The 16,026-nt window shown below is 44.7% G+C and overlaps 1 protein-coding gene across 18 annotated transcripts in view; it reads left to right on the top strand.

Annotated features, from left to right (window-relative positions):
* Positions 1 to 16,026, top strand: part of ZFHX3 (zinc finger homeobox 3) — a 349,711-nt gene that overhangs the window by 190,463 nt on the left and 143,222 nt on the right. For 14 of the 18 annotated variants that reach the window (XM_081871759.1, XM_081871758.1, XM_081871756.1 and 11 more), the window contains one exon: positions 810 to 970. The exons of the other annotated variants lie outside the window; for them this stretch is intronic. The gene's annotated coding sequence lies outside the window, so the exon portion shown is untranslated. The remainder of the gene's footprint in view (positions 1 to 809; positions 971 to 16,026) is intronic. 18 annotated transcript variants of the gene reach the window in all.

Here is a 16,026-nt window from a genome sequence, read left to right as displayed (position 1 = left end):
ATCAAATGGTGTCTAGAGTCCAGTCCTGTTGTGTTTGATGAGTTTCAGTTAGTAAGGCTTGAAGATGTGGACAAGGTGCATGCTTCAGTCAGGGCAACCAGTTGTGCTCTGGACCATTACCTCTCTTGGCTAAAAAAAAAAAAAAGTAGCAGGGAGGGGACAGCTGGCTAGGCCAAAGAGGTGATTAATACCTCCCTGAAAGATGGGGTGGTCCCTACCTGTTTGAAGGAGGCAGTGGTGAAACCACTCCTTAAGAAATCCTCCCTGGACTTGGAAAATCTAAAATTACCAACCAGTTGCTAATCTCCCCTTCTTGAGCAAGGTTATTGCATCGGTGGTCGTGGACCAGATCTAGGGTGCTTTTGATAGAAACAGATCTAGGCGCTTTTGGTAGAAACATTTCAATCTGAGTTTAGGCCTGGTTTTGGCACAGAAACTGCTTTGGTCACCCTGTATGATGACCTCTGTTGGGGTAGAGACAGGGAAAATGTGTCCCTCTTAATTCTCCTCAACCTTTCAGTGGCATTTGATACCATTGACCATGATATACTTCTGGAGTGGCTGTCCAAGTTAGGGATGGGAGGCACTGCTTTGTGTGGTTCTGGTCCTACTTAGATGATCATTACCAGAGGGTGATGCTTGGGGAGTGCTCTTCAGACCTGTGGAACCTTCAATGCGGGGTTCCTCTTGGTTCAATTTTATACCCTATGCTGTTTAACATCTACATGAAACCACCGAGTGGAGTTTTGGAGTACATTGTCAGCAATGTGCTGATGACATACAGCTCTATTTCTCCTTTACATCTGCAGGTGTGGCAGTGGATGTGCTGAACCGTTGCTTTGCCTGGATAATGGACTGGATGAGAGCCAACAAAACTGAAGCTCAATCCAGTTAAGACTGAAACACTGCTAGTGGGTGGTTCCCTAGACTGGATGGCTGGGAGGGGGTTACACTCCCTCTGAAGTGGCAGGTACGTTGCTTGGGGGTACTTCTGGATCCTTTACTGTTGCTTGAGGCTTCAGTGGCTTCAGTGGCATGGAGTGTCTTTCATCAGCTTCAGTTGGTGGCCCAGCTGTGCCCCTAATCTGGACAGGAGTAACCTAACTACTGTTGGCTATGCTTTGGTAATCTCTAGGTTAGAATATTGCAACACATATGTAGCTCTGCCTCTGAATATGGTTTGGAAACTACAGCTGATGGGCCGGTTGCTGGTTCCATAAACTCGTCCTCAGTGCCACCACCCTGTAAAAAGCATTATTGAGTAAAGCTGTCTGAACAACATGCTAAGGCAGAAAATAACACAATGAAATTCAAAACGGTAACAAATAATTGCATATTTATTCAAAATCCAATTAAAACTGTTAATTTTAATTCAACAAAATAGATTAACCTGATCCAGTGATACCAGCTTTTTGAAGTTCGAATCATTCCCTGTCATTCCCTTGCCTCTTAGTGCCACCCTAGATAAACAAACCACTCCCCAGGGGGCTGCAGCCCACACTTTCATAACCCACTGCTCTAAATGGTGGCCTATAAATATTTTTAAATTGTAAAAGTGCAAACAGTCTGGAGCACCTTTTCTGTTGTGGCGCCCTTGCGTACGAATTCTGTTTGAGTTACAGCAACCCCCACATTGTTGGTATTTCAGTGCCTCCTAACAACTCCTTTGCTTTCCCAAGCTTTTGCTGTCAATTAGCACCATTTTGTTCCTAATCTGTTTGCTTTGGATTTACTACTTTATGGTGGTTGTTATAAACATGTTGATTTTATTGTAATTTTACATTGTGCTGTCCAGTTGTATCCTTTGTAATTTTAAAAGGATAAGTGTTATAAAATATTTTAAATAAATAAATAAATAATAACATATTTCGAAAAAAATAATGCAACAGCACAGAACAAGAGCTCCAGTCGGTTATAAACTACTGGAGCTTACAAAAATTAAAAACTAGAAGTCAGCAATGCTTTAAAAGTTCTTTGCCTAGTGCTGAAATGACAGCAAAGTAGGAGCCATGTAAGCCTCCCTTGGGACAGTTAACGAATCCTGAAAAGCACTCTTTCGTTTGCTACCTGCTTTACTTCAGATGGAGGACACATCCAGAGAAGGCACACGGGTGTATTGATATGAGAGAAGATGGTCTAGTAGCTATCTGAGTCCTGTACCATTTTAATTGAGCCTGGAGGTGAACAGGAAGCCAATGAGGTGGGTGGGATAAGAACCCACCTCCTGGGTCTTGTTGACATTGTAGCAACTGCATTCTGAGTTAATTGAAGTTTCTATTTTGTCTTCAAGGCAGCCCTATAGAGAATGCATTACAGCAATCCAACCTGGATTCAATAATTTGGCTGTTGAGGAATGTGACAGGCTGCCTATTGAAAAGGGCAGATCAGTTTGTTCATATTTCCCCTTCAACTGACTGCCATTTAGTTTCCATGCCCAGTTCAAAGTGCTGGTTATGGGTGCTGATTTTCTCAGGGAATGTCTCCTTCCATGTGAGTTTCTGACTCTTAAGATGTCTAAGGAGGCCCAGCTCTACTTTCCACTACAGTCATACCTCAGGTTACAGACGCTTCAGGTTGCGTTTTTTCGGGTTGCGGACCGCCGAAACCTGGAAGTACTGGAACGGGTTTTGACAGTCACGCCTGCACAGAAGCGCTAAATTGTGCTTTGCGCATGTGCAGAAACACCGAATCGCAACCCATGCATGCGCAGACGCACCGCTGCGGGTTGCGGCCGTGCGTCCCGCACGGATCACGTTCGCAACCCACTGTATATGAAGAAGTTAGGCAAACCTCTGCAATTAACAGGACTTTTTCTGTGGTGGCCCTGACATTCTGAAACTCTGTTGCAGGAGCAGTTTGTTTCAAACTCCTCCCTGCTTTTCTTGCAGAGTCAGTTGAAGGATATTGTTTTCCAGAGTCTCTTTAATTTCTGCTGATGATGCTTGTTCTAATTTTGTTTTGATGCATTAGATCTTGCTGTTAGTTTTACTAGGATTGGTTTTGTTATTGATATGTTTGTGAGTTGCTATTTATATTTTGTTAACCTGTTAACGGGACGCGGGTGGTGCTGTGTGTTAAACCACAGAGCCTAGGGCTTGCCGATCAGAAGGTCGGCGGTTTGAATCCCCGCGATGGGTGAGCTCCCATTGCTTGGTCCCTGCTCCTGCCAACCTAGCAGTTCGAAAGCATGTCAAAGTGCAAGTAGATAAATAGGTACCGCTCCGGCGGGAAGGTAAATGGTGTTTCCGTGCGGTGCTCTGGTTCGTCAGAAGCGGCTTAGTCATGCTGGCCACATGACTCGGAAGCTGTACGCCGGCTCCCTCGGCCAGTAAAGCGAGATGAGCACTGCAACCCCAGAGTCATCCACGACTGGACCTAATGGTCAAGAGTCCCTTACCTTACCTTAACCTGTTAACTGCCATGACTTTTTTTATACACATCTTTCTATATAAGTAAAATTTGTTCAGAGCAAACTAAAAAAATCTGACTCCAGTTTTTTTTCAGTTTAGCTTTAAAATACCGTATTTTTCGCTCTATAACACGCACCCAACCATAACACGCACGTAGTTTTTAGAGGAGGAAAATCCGTAGGCATGCCACCCGTAGGCATTCCCTCCATAACACGCACAGACATTTCCCCTTACTTTCTAGGAGGAAAAAAGTGAGTGTTATGGTGCAAAAAATACCGTAATTGCAGTTCAGGACCAGGCAAACTGTATCCTCCCGTCGCTGCCTCTAAAGCAAGGGAGAACAGAGTCCAGGCTTGTGGGATGTACCAGAGCCCCAAGAGCCATCAACTGGAGCCACGTGCAAAAAACAAAGTTGAAATCAAAGTAGATGATGCCTCTGTGCAGGTGCTGAGCATACAACCTTGTTTTGTCACCGGAAGTGAGCTAAGCTTACCATCTTCTCACCTTGTTATTCCAAGCCTCATCCATTTCTACAGTCTAATTTAGGGTGGTTTGGAGTCATTTGTTGTCACTCTTAAACAGGTGGGATTCTTACCTGAGCTATTGCAAATCACCCAGAAAACTACCAGTAGATCCCAGTCGACATTATTTCCACTCATGCTCTAAATGGTGGAAGTGATTGTTTCTAGGAAAAACACAGGAGTCCAACATACTCTTACCTGGCAAAGGTGTGTTGTCTTCTGCTGTCCTGACAATAAGCAGCCTTGGGTTGAGGATTTAAAAAACAAAACCTAGAGTGAAAGGCTTTATCATCTGTGTTTCTGTGTGCTTACACTGGTAAGATTATACCAGGTAAGGTGATAGGAATTTTGCTTTTTCTGAAAACTTTAGGGCACCCCATCTCTTAAATATCAAGTCTGAAACAACACTGCTTTTGTGATCAGCACCAGGTTTCCCTTTGGACTGTGCGCTTCATGTTATGCTGCCACCTGCAAAATGGAACCAGCTGTCTCTGGAAGCCTGAGGCAAGGGGTGGGACCTATGGAGAGCCCAGTGAATCGGTAGATTTTGGTGTCTGTGGTCAAAAGGTGTACTTTTTTTGGAAAAAAACTAATCACTTGGGCAAATAGCAGTGATACAATAAAAAAATCTTCAATTGGAATAGAATAGAAATACGCTTACCGGTGATTACAAGATTAGCAAGATTCTGACTGCTTTATTCATCACAACTTAGCTTTGTCTATTCTTCATGACCACCTTTTCACCTTCTGATGGTGAAATGAATTTGTAGAACAGTTTCCGGAGAAACTGCCATGTATGGAATTCTTGCCTAGTCCTGCCCCAGCAGAAGCTCTCCCAATCTTGCATTTCCTGTTTTTGCAGAGTAGCCTGGCTAATCTGTTGCAACCAAAATAGAAGGGTTGTAGTGGTTCTCAAACCCATTTTGGTGCCTGGTGTATAGAGGCTAGTCTGTTGAGGTGTAGAATCATAGAATCATATGTCCCAGCCCTCTTTGTACCTGTACTTTTCCTCTTCTTGGTATCCTGTGCAATTGCCTTGTGCTTCTGTTTGCACAGATGTGAGCCCCTCCCCCTCCCTCCCTCCCTTTTGAGGAAGTTGGCAGGCTGCCTCCTTTCAATGACCCACCTAGAGCTGCTGTCCAGAGTAGATTTGTATATGCTAATGGCCTTGACTTGTCCTAGCTTGTTTGTAGTGATTTGTGACTGCATTTATATGCAAATACTAACAACTTGCTGCTGAGTTAATTGGTGCTTTTCTTTTTGCTTCCTACAGCTTTGGGAAAGGGTTGGTTTCTTTTTATTCCAACCCTCTCTGGCTCTATAAAGATATGTATCTACCACAGTGAGGCTGAGGGTAGATAGGGATAACCCCTGAACACATGAGAGGTGGTTTGCAGGAAGCTCCTCCTGTCACCCTCTTGCAACTATTGGGGTGTGTGTGTGTGTGTGTGTGTGTGTTTAACACACTGAGCTTTCAAGCATGGCTGGAGTTTATGGAGGGTTTAGTTTTTGAGAGAGAGAAAGAGTATATCTATATCTATCCCTCCATCTATCTATCTATCTGTATCTGTAGTGTGTTGCCCTGGATTAGGAGAGACAGCTAAATGGTTGCAGGTACTTGATGCCTTGGAAAGCATTGGCCTTTATGTGCTTCCTCATAAAAATGGTACATATTATTTAGGTGATTGAGTAGTCCCGTCCTGTTCCCAATCTTTGCTTTGGGCTTTTTTTAAATATGTGTGTATATTCCCCCGCATTAATATACAGTTCTTCACCCAAAATCAGATTCACAAATAAAAGTGTAAAATATGCAACAACAAATAAAATATGTTAAAATCACAAAAACCTCATTACTTCAGAACAATCCCAAGACAATACATTCTACTAAATGGGTTCATCTAAAATATTCAAAAACCCAATTAAACAACATCATTAGGAGGTACCAAAATCTTCAGTAAACAGCAAAGCTGAACTCACCTCCAGAGCGGGGAATTCTACAAGAAGAGTGCCAAGGTTGAGCAGGCATTTACTCAGGTCACTACTCCCTGCCACCCTGGCCTTGCCCAATAGTTGGTCTTTGAGAAATGGTTGGGGAGGAGGCAGCTGTATAATTGTACTTTCCCTATCACCCCAGTTATTAAATTGCTCCCCCTCAGATTTTCTTTGGACAGGAGCAGCTGCGATTCTGAAGCCAATCATGCTGTTTGTTGCTTGGACATGCTTCAGGATTCTTTCAGCATTAGTCTACTTTTGAAAAATCATTGGAAGGGAGGGCCTGGAGCATGTGCTTGTGTGCAGAAGGTCTCATATTCCAACTCTGGCATCTCCACTTAGCAGCTCTCCACTGTGATACCCTTTTGCCACTTGCAGTAGACTGGGGTGGATGGACAAATGGCTTGCCTCTGTATAAGGCCGTCTAGTGTGCACCTTGAGCATACCTATCATTCTGAAAATGCAAACCTCAATGGTAGAGGACATACTTTTTGTTGTTCTTTCCACAGGATGTTTGCAGAATATCCGGTTTGCAGAATGTCCAGTAATACCTTTCTTCCAAGTGGCAGAATAGGTTGTGCTACTGAGAGAGGTGCATCTTTGAGCTGCTTCCAAATGAAGATGACTTCTGGCAAAAGTAATTTTAAAAGGAAATGATATTAAGATTGCATGTTTATGAGTACTGTATTTCATTCAGTTTTCTTGTGACTGATGTGTAGAAGGAATGGGCTGTTACTTGGGTCAGGATCCAGTTAGGAAGGGAAAACTCTTCCTCCTTTTTTGTTTCCTTTCTCTGCATGGAGGTTAGGAGTCCATTTGCTCTTGCTTGGATCGAAGGCCACAACTTGTATATTTCTGGAGTCCCCTCCAGGCATTTTTTGGCTGGGGAAAGCAATGGGGACACAATTTTCCAGATAGTCCAAAGTTTTCTGGCTCTTGCAGTTTGTACCTAGAGAGTGTTGAGTCTTCCTCCTATTCTGCCCTGCAGCAAAGTATTTTTTTTACAGTTACTGAGTCAGTGAGATTTTTTTTTAAAGCCTTTGTTTTTGCTTTTGAAAAGTAGGGCTGGGCTGTGGCTTCACTGTTGCAGCAGGGAGCAGCAGAGACTGAGCTGGCAGCGCTCTCCAATCTGTGCTGACATGATTTGTTTGAGAGGGAGAGAGCTACAGGGCACACTTTGCCTGTTTGGAGAAGTTTGTGTTGAGAGTGTGAGGGAAAGGCGTGTTTCACTGTCCAGCCTGTTGTGTCTGGCATCTCCAAAGTAGCTCCTATGTCCCAGGCCCTCCTTGCATATGTGGTCAGAGGTACAGGGAGGCAACTGGAGGACTCGGGGAGCAGCATTTATTTATTAGCTGCTCCATATCAAGAGTTTGTGGCTAGAGGGTTGCCAGTATCCTGATCATGACAAGGAAAGAGTGGCACCTATTCCTTCTTGTGGGTGCCTCTGTAATGCTGAGCCCTGCAGCTGGCAGGCACTCTGAAGGAATTTCTCTTCCCTCTCTCTGCTTGTGGTAGGGGCAGACCCTTGAAGGGCTTGGTTTTCCTTCAACATTGTATTTTTCAGGCTCCCACCCTCTAAGACAAAAGAGGTCTGGAAGTACAGACCTGTCCTGCTGCATTCCTGAGCAACTTCGTTTTGATTAACTCAAGGTAGGGGGTGGTGGGGGGTTTACCTTACAGACAATAGGGATCTAAGTGCCTGAGGAAGATGCTCTCCACCCCCATCAGAAACCCAGAGTTTGGCTTTTCACCCTCTCCTTCGTTCCATTTTTGCAACCTAGGCATATTATATGTTCTTGCTGGGCTTTGTGCAGGTTAGACGCCCCCCTTTCTTTTCTCTGTGAAGAAGCACATTCTTGTGTTAATCCTGCTATAGGAAGAATGCCAGTGGCTCTAATGTTGTGCCTCTGCTGTGGAGGGTTGAGTGGGTAATGGTCCCTTCATGGAAGGGTGGATGCAAGCTCCTCTGATGTGGACTCTTTTTCTGTCTAGGTGCTCTTAAGTTGAATGTTGACCGGCTGTGGAGGAATTTGACAAAAATGTATTAAAACCAGTGGGAGGGGTGTATGTGGCTGATTTCAGCAGTGTAGCATGGTTGCCGGGACGCGGGGCGAAGTTTGAACAGAGCCCACTGTGCCAGCCCAGCCCTCGCCACCAGAGTGACCCCCCACTGGAGCCAAACTGCAGTGGTTTGGTGGGGGGAGCAGCTGCCAGAGCGATGGTCCCGGGTGCACTATTCTGGGGGGCTCTGCACATTTGGCTTCTCATGCTGCCCTGCCAGCCATTTGCCACTTTGGGAGGCTGGAATCTGATCTGAATGATTCGCCGGGCTGATCACTGTGTGCAAGCCAAAAGTCTACATTTATGCCAGCTTCTGCCTAACATGTTATGGGTGTTGATTGTGTGACCTTATCTATAGCAGACCTGGAACAGATCTTTCTGTGAAGTGCAAGAGGAGATCTGAGGAAGTGCTGGGCATTTGTTTGGCTCTGTCATTTCAGCTGCCACCTTTTGCTTTCTGTCTCATTTCCTAGACAGCTGGAATTCCAGTTTCCTGGAATCAGCTCTTACCTGCTGAAATTTGTCAGACACCTGCCCTTGGGTTTTTAAGTACCATGCCAGGGATATTGTCAAGTTTGCTGGAGTTGCCTTTTCAGCCTACTTTTTGGCAGGCCTTTGTTTGCCATGTGCTGGGCTTTTACATCAGAGAGAGAGACAGAGACAGAGAGAGAAGACGACTGACTTTGGCAATAGTGGAACAATCTATGGTACCTTGTCTATTGAGCTGTTTTGATAAAGAGGCTCTGCTCCACTGTTGGAGAAACAAAGTTGGAGGGTCTTGTTGATTTTTCATCTATTATTCTCTGGCCATTACATTTTTCTGTTGGGGTTTGCATGGTACGGTTTGTTGATTTCTCACCCTTTGGGCATAAGACCACTCCCCTTCCCTGTGGGGGGGAGTTGTGGGAAGGCATCCAGGAAATCACTGTGACCCGGCAGGGGGCGGAGTGATTCCGCCCATGTCATCAGGACTCCTAGCCATGTCACGCCCCCCCCAGTTGACCAATCGGATTAGTTAGGGTGTGTGGCTGCTGCTGTTTAAATCGCAGTGCAGCTGGAGGATGGCCTCTTTTCACCTCCTTCGTTGGATCACCCAGCCCACCAGTCCTCTTTTTATGCGTTGCTTGACTTTGGCCTTGCTATGGACTAATGTCGGTCACCTTATTGTTGGGGCCAGGTAGGAATTTTCCCACTTGGCAAATTGGCACCAGCCATTTGGTTTTCACCTACTTTGTAGCAATCGTCACAACTTTGTAACGTTAGGTGGTTAGGCATTGGGTAAGCCTGGTTCATGGGAAGAGAGGTTGTTGCCTCCGCCAGCCCTTCTTCATTAAGGGTATCCTGTTAAAGGGTTCCGGGGGGGGTGGATCCTGTCCGAAGCCTGGGCGTGGGCTAGGCCATGCCACAACCCCATCGGGGACCCCGGGCATGCTCTTAATTGATGTATATCATAGGGCTCCCCCTACCGGTAGTTGACCCTTAAGAGACTTCCTGCAGGCGTGCAAGAGTCAGGATATAGTCAGTTTCACCCAGTCCCTAAGCCAAACTGCTCGCGTCTGTAACCAATAAAGTTGTGGCCTTATTTATCGCATTAACTCAAAATATTTGTGTCTGTGTGTTTATTATCTAAGGGGAACTTTGGGGCCCGGGGCCTCGCCACACATGGTACTGCTGCATGCTTGGTTTTGAGCCCTTTGCAGATCCATCTGATGGAGTGGGGGCTCCTTGCTTAGAGGGAGGTTGAAGGGGAGAAAAGCCCAGTGGCGTCTGGTCCCTGCTGGGATGAGGAGAGTAGCAGCTGTCGACCTTGGGTGAAAAGTTCAAATCTGCATTTAAAAGGCAGAAGGCCATTAAGGGCTGTGACGTCTGGGGTCAAGTTGAAATGGTTCTTGTGATTTAAGTAATTGAACCTTTCATTCAGGTTTCAAGCAGCTGGATTGCCCTCCAAAATGCTGTAGAGGGAAGTGAAGTTTGTGGCCTTGTGCAGTGCCAGCTTAGCTGCCAGAAAGTGCCTGGAGAAGCCTTCTGGGTGGTGATAGTCCCGTGTGGGAATGACTCTTTGGCTCCTCTCAGAAACTGTGAGCCAGTTGTAGTCAGGTCTTCCCAGTGCCCAGGCCTCTTCTTTAATCACTAGGCCAAGCTCTCCACGCTCCCCCAGCCTGATGAATGAATGCAACTGTTTGAGCTCCATGGTAACCCTGTGCAAGATCACAGCCTTCCCCTCTGAAGGAGGTGGAGGGAGATTCATGTGTTCAGGACTCTTGTCTCCATGGTGAGGAGGAAGAGGGTGGGGGAAGGCCCAGTTTCTGAGACCTTTGCATCACGCAGTGAGCACTGACTCTAGGGAAATCGTTGGCTTATGGGCCTGTACTGGTCTAGAGTCTTTGAGCTTCTCTGCCTTGTGTGGTCAGTCAGTAGTAATAAGTCCAATATTTTTCTCTCTTCCCTCGGCCCCCCCAGCAGAAACGCAGAGCCTCCAGGCTCCAAGTCTTTTACATGACAGGACTGATCAGAGATCGAGACATCCCCTCCTCTGCTCTGGTTCGTCCAGTGTGCACAAGATGGCACTCCCTCCCCCAGTGACCTTTGGTGCTTGCTTGCAGACAAATCAGCATCAGATCTTGTGTTTGTATGGTGATACTGAATGAGAGTGGGCAAATGCAAAGGATTTTTCTTAGCACTTTATTTTATTATCCATTGAAATAATTTTAAACCAACTCTTTCAAAAATATAGTGCTGATATACAAAAAGCATACAAACAATACAAATGCACCAAATCCATTTATGAAAATAGCAGAAACTGATTTGGGAAAAACTATCTCTGGTCCATAGTCTATACTGTGTCATTGACTCCTGTACTTTACAAGAGGAATTGGGTTCAGTTGGGGGCAAACAGCCTTTGGCAGTACACACACACACACACACACACACACACTATATATATATATATGAAAAACATTTTATTGATTTTCCAAATATAACAAAATGAAGAAAAACCACACAAAAAATCATAACCAAATTAAAACATAATTTTTTGATCAACTTCCCTCTTGATTCCATTATAATATACTTGTTCATGCATGTCCATAAAACCTTATATACTTAACAATCCAGTTTTAAAATCATCTTCATCCTATTACAAGTGACTTTTAAAAGTTATACTAATGTAAGAATCTATACACAAAGCTTAAAAAATATGCATTGAACAGTTGCCCTTTTTTTTAATTTGTCCTGCATAGTTCAGTAATTTATTTTGCCAATCTTCTTTGGCCAAGTCTTCTTCCTTCCATAGGGGCTGGCTGGTCATGGCCTGGCATCCAATCTCGCATAGCGGAACAAATTCTTTCACTCAAACAATCCATCAAGTCCTACACATCTCAATAGCATAACTTCAATTTTTTTAACAACTATCATTTTCCACATTTTCCTCAGATCTACCTTTGGCAGTACATTTGACAGGCTTTGTCACTGGCACTTTGTCCCTACCATCTGTGATCTAGTTCCTTTGGGAAAAGGGTGCTTGAGAGCCATTACTGCTCTTGGGATCCCTTTTACTTGCTCTGGGATTACACTGGGAATGCTGATAGGAAAGAATGGAAGCTGTTTCCTTTGAATGTGTCTAGGTTGCCACATTGTTCCCAGGTTCATTCTATAGAGGAAGGCTGTCTGAGTGGTGGTCTGGTTCCTGCACAAACTTGCACAGATGAATGGTGCAATTCCAGCCTGTTTTCAGCAGGAATTGACTCTGCTGGGGAGGTCCCAGACAGCATCAATTCCAGAAGCTGGGCTTACATTTGGTGCCAAATTTCAAAGGTGCTGAATACAAGTTCTGCTTTCCCAGCAGCAACTGGGAGCATATTTTATGGCTCCTTATGGTTCCTTTGTGGCTGCTTCTTTAACTCTCCCACACTTGATGATATATATTATCATGATATATTATCATTATTTATTAAATTTGGTAGTCACTTTTTGTCCCTGCAACTCAAAACAACTTACAATATTTTAAGCAACACACACACACACAGAGAGAGAGAGAGAGAGAGAGAGAGAGAGAGAGATTAACTCCCTGTCCTAATCTTCTAGTCTCCAGATATTAAGGGGTGGCCCTTGCTGTCCCCTGGACATTACTTCTCCCCAAGGGGGCAATGTCTTTGGTGTTGTCTAATGATGATGATGATGATAATTAATAATAACGATTTATTTATACACCACCCATCTGACTGGGTTGCCCCAGCCACTCTGGGTGGCTTTCAAAAAAAATAAAAACATTAGGCATAGTAAAGCATCAAACATTAAAAACTTCCCTATACAGGGCTGCCTTCTTCTAAAAGTCATATAGTTGGTTATTTCCTTTACATTTGTTGGGAGGGCATTCCACAAGGCTGGCATGACTACTGAGAAGGCCCTCTGTCTGGTTCACTGTAACCTCACTTCTTCACAATGAGGAAACTGCCAGAAGGCCCTTGGAGCTGGATCTCAGTGAACTGGCTGAACAATGGAGGTGGAGATACTCCTTCAGGTATACTGGGCTGAAGCCGTTTAGGGCTTTAAAAATTAGCACCAACACTTTTAATTATGCTCAGAAACGTACTGGGACTGGTGTTATATGGTATTGCCTGCCACTCCCAGTCACCAGTCTAGCTGCTGCATTCTGGATTAGCTGTAGTTTCTGAGTCACCTTCAAAGGAAGGCCCGTGTAGAGTGTATTGCAGTAGTCCAAGCAGGAGATAACCAGAGCATGTACCACCCTGGTGAGATAATGCGCAGGCAGGTAGGGTCTCAGCTGGCATACCAGCCCAGTAACTGATTTACTGTTACTGAGCGGTTGAGCCCAGGTTGAGCTCTCAGTCAGTTGACAAGGGGCAGGGCAGGCTTCTCTCTACTGGTCACAGATGGAAAAATGACAGCTTCCTCAGGAGCAAGGGGTGAGGCAGCTGTGGAACAAGGCCAGCTGATGTCAAGTATGTGGTAGGTGGGTGTGGCTTGGAGAAAGCATATTTTTGGGTCAAATTAGAACCTCATTCCAGTTTTCATTATGCCTACAAGTTTGTGGTTCGCCAGCACCGGATCAAAAATTCTGGTCCTTTTTCCCTTATGGGTTGGCAGTCTTTTAAGTCAAGAAGATGCCTTGTAGTTTCACACAGTCTTCCTTGATGCAGTTCTGCTGGAAGCACTTGGCATTCGCCACCTTCTCCATGGTTTCTAGCATTATCCTGAGCTTCCTGCCATACAGCTGCATTCAAACTGTATAGCATTTATACCTAAAGCCACCACTTGGGCATTTTGATGTGACACTAATTTCCAGTAGGCTTCAAGGGCTCTTCAATTTCATTGTAAGGAAGGGTTTATCACTTCTTTGACATGGTAGAGGACTCCAAAATTGAGGGGTTGTGCTTGAGTAAATAAATCCATTTCCAAAAGCAAAGTTCAATGAAAAAAAAAAGGTAAATAAATAGCAAAGGCTCCCCACGACTGCTCTTGTTCTTCCTAGCCTGCCCCATGGTGAGAGGAGTTATATTAAATGTCCTCAAGACCTCAGATTAGCCTCCTTGCAGCCAGGAGTTTATTTGCAGCTTTGGGTGTGTTGTGTGGAATAGTGGGTAAAGAGTACATCTCTTTGGCAAAAGGGGCATTACAGTAGCTGGAGGAGCTATGTAATTTTCAGCTGCTACTCTGTGCCTGGTGTTTTGGGCTGGCCCAGAGTGAACTTATGCGCCTATGACACTAGGCTGTTCTCTTCTTTAATTGTTTAAGGTTAGTAATATCAATATCAGACCATTTGATTACTATGTATTAGTATGTATTTTATTAAGGAGTGTTGTTATTGCTTGTTTACATGGAAATACTTACACTGTGTGCTGGCTCAATGAGATGCAACAGGGGGCTGTAAAAGGACTTTGGGCTTGGAGTAAGAAGAGAGAATTTGCAGTTTTCTTTTCTCTCTCAACATCTTGACCTTGTAGTCCCTTTCAGCTCTATGATTCTATGATTATTATTCTATGACATGAATACCTCTTAAGTCATTTTCGTGCAGAAGCTGGAAATCAGCGCTTTGTTGGATGTCATAGTGGTGAAGGAGTTGGAACTTCCCTCATGAACTAGAGGTTGGGAATTTGATTCTGTGCAGTGAAATAGTTGCAAGACTGGATGTTGACAACTCGCAAGACAGGATCCACTCTACATTTCCGTTAGCTGCTTTAGAACAGTAAAACTGGAGGACTTAATATGCTGTCTTCAGGGAATTGCTGTAGCTCAGTGGCGATAATCTTTTTACATGTGGAAGGTCCCAAGTTCAATCCCTGACATCCCCAGGTAGGATAGGAGAGAGCCATTGCCAGTCAGTGCTGAGCTAGATGCACCAATGGTTTGACATAAGGCAACTTCTTATGTTCTGTATTCAAGACCAGACCATTTGCCTATCTTGCCCTGTACTGTCTGCCTTGAATTTCCAAGGTGTTGGACAGAAAATAGTCTTTAATATCTCTTGTCACCTGTTTCTAAGATAGGGACTGAATCCAGGACCTTCTGCATGCAAAGATGTTCTACCACTGAGTGGTGGTCCCTCCTCGGGATGAGGTCCTGAGCCAGTACAACATGCCAGGTGAGTTTGAAGGGGTGGTGGTTGCTGCCTGGGGCAAGAGTGGTGAGGCCTGTATAGCACAACAAACATGGGAAGGGATTTGAACAGGAGTTGGTGAGCTCTTAATCATATTGCTGGTAGTTTGTCGTCTTTGCAACAAATATACCTGCTATTAGAGGCTTAGTCTGGAGCTCCAATTGGGCAGCTGAGGCAAAGCATTGGGTTCCTGCCTGCTTTTTCTTCAAACAATATCTTCTGGCTTCCAGATTTCTGATAAATTGATAAGAGGAATTGCGGGAGTCAATAGAGTTGTAGACACTTTGCCAATATAACCGTAGTGCTATTGATCTGCCAGTAAATTAAAGTCTTACTTAGAGGCTGCCGATATTTCTAATCTCCTGCCTCGCCAATTACAACCTTCCAGCTACCTGAGAGAGACAGAGCAGGCAGGCAGGCCCAGCTGTTGGGTCCTGTTTAGTCTGGGGAGCTGCCAGGATACAAGAAAATTCATTGGAGTATGAGAGGCTGTGGCTGTCTTACCATGCTACACTCCCCCCTCAAAGCATTTTAGTCAAGGAGAGACCTTTCCCATGTCCTCAAAAGGTCAAGGAGTGAGGTGACAAAAGGTCTTTTAAGTACACAACAATTTTGTTTATTTTTGCCAGTAGTTGGAATGCTGTGTTTGGTGAATCCTTGGTAATTTGTGTAAAAGGTGTTTATGGGAACAAGCACTGCTGTAGTTTTGGTGGCAGATAGCATTACTATGATTCACCAGAAAGAGGATTCTGTGGCCACAGATGTTCAAGAGCCATTGCTGGTCAAGGAGTAGGTAGCATCAGTCACCACTTTGGGTAGTCCGTCGTCTTTTCTTCCTGTTTGCTTCACACACAGGGGAAATCCCAAACTTGCTCTTCTGGGTGTATATAATTTGAGGGGGAAATCTCTACCATTCATTTTCCTGACAAAATGTTTCTATTCCTAGATAATATAGAAAGTGTTAAGCATCAGAATTCTTTAGAGATCTTAAATATAGCCAGTCTCCATTCTTTTGCTGGGCAGCAGCATGTATGGGGTTTAGCAGAGTGTTATGATGTGCAGAGGCAAAAGGCCATGTTGGTAGCACAGGGGGGCTGCCCCCTTTCTGTAGTTCTAGCCTACCCTCCCCCCTCTCCCACCCTGTTTCTGCTTGTTTGAAGCTGGACAAGCAGCTGAGTTGCTTTCAGAGGTCCAAGAAAGAACAATGGGATCGTGGAGCTCCCTGCTGGGGGTCCTGTTTTGAGTGATGATGGTCTGAGCAGATTGTTCACCTGATAAGCTCCTTTCAAGTCTCTTTATGTTTGAAAGTCCACAGTCGGCTTTGGGAAGAAATCTCCAGATAAATGCTGTGTTCTTTCTAATACCCCAGAGCAAAAATCAATTGAAGGGATAATTCCTCCCCTTGTCCTACACAGACTTTCATGTG

Source organism: Podarcis erhardii (assembly GCF_964252035.2).
Source record: "Podarcis erhardii genome assembly, chromosome: 7".
Lineage (NCBI taxonomy): Eukaryota > Metazoa > Chordata > Lepidosauria > Squamata > Lacertidae > Podarcis > Podarcis erhardii.
Note: the sequence above shows the minus strand (reverse complement) of the source record. Positions and strands in the feature narration are given on the sequence as shown.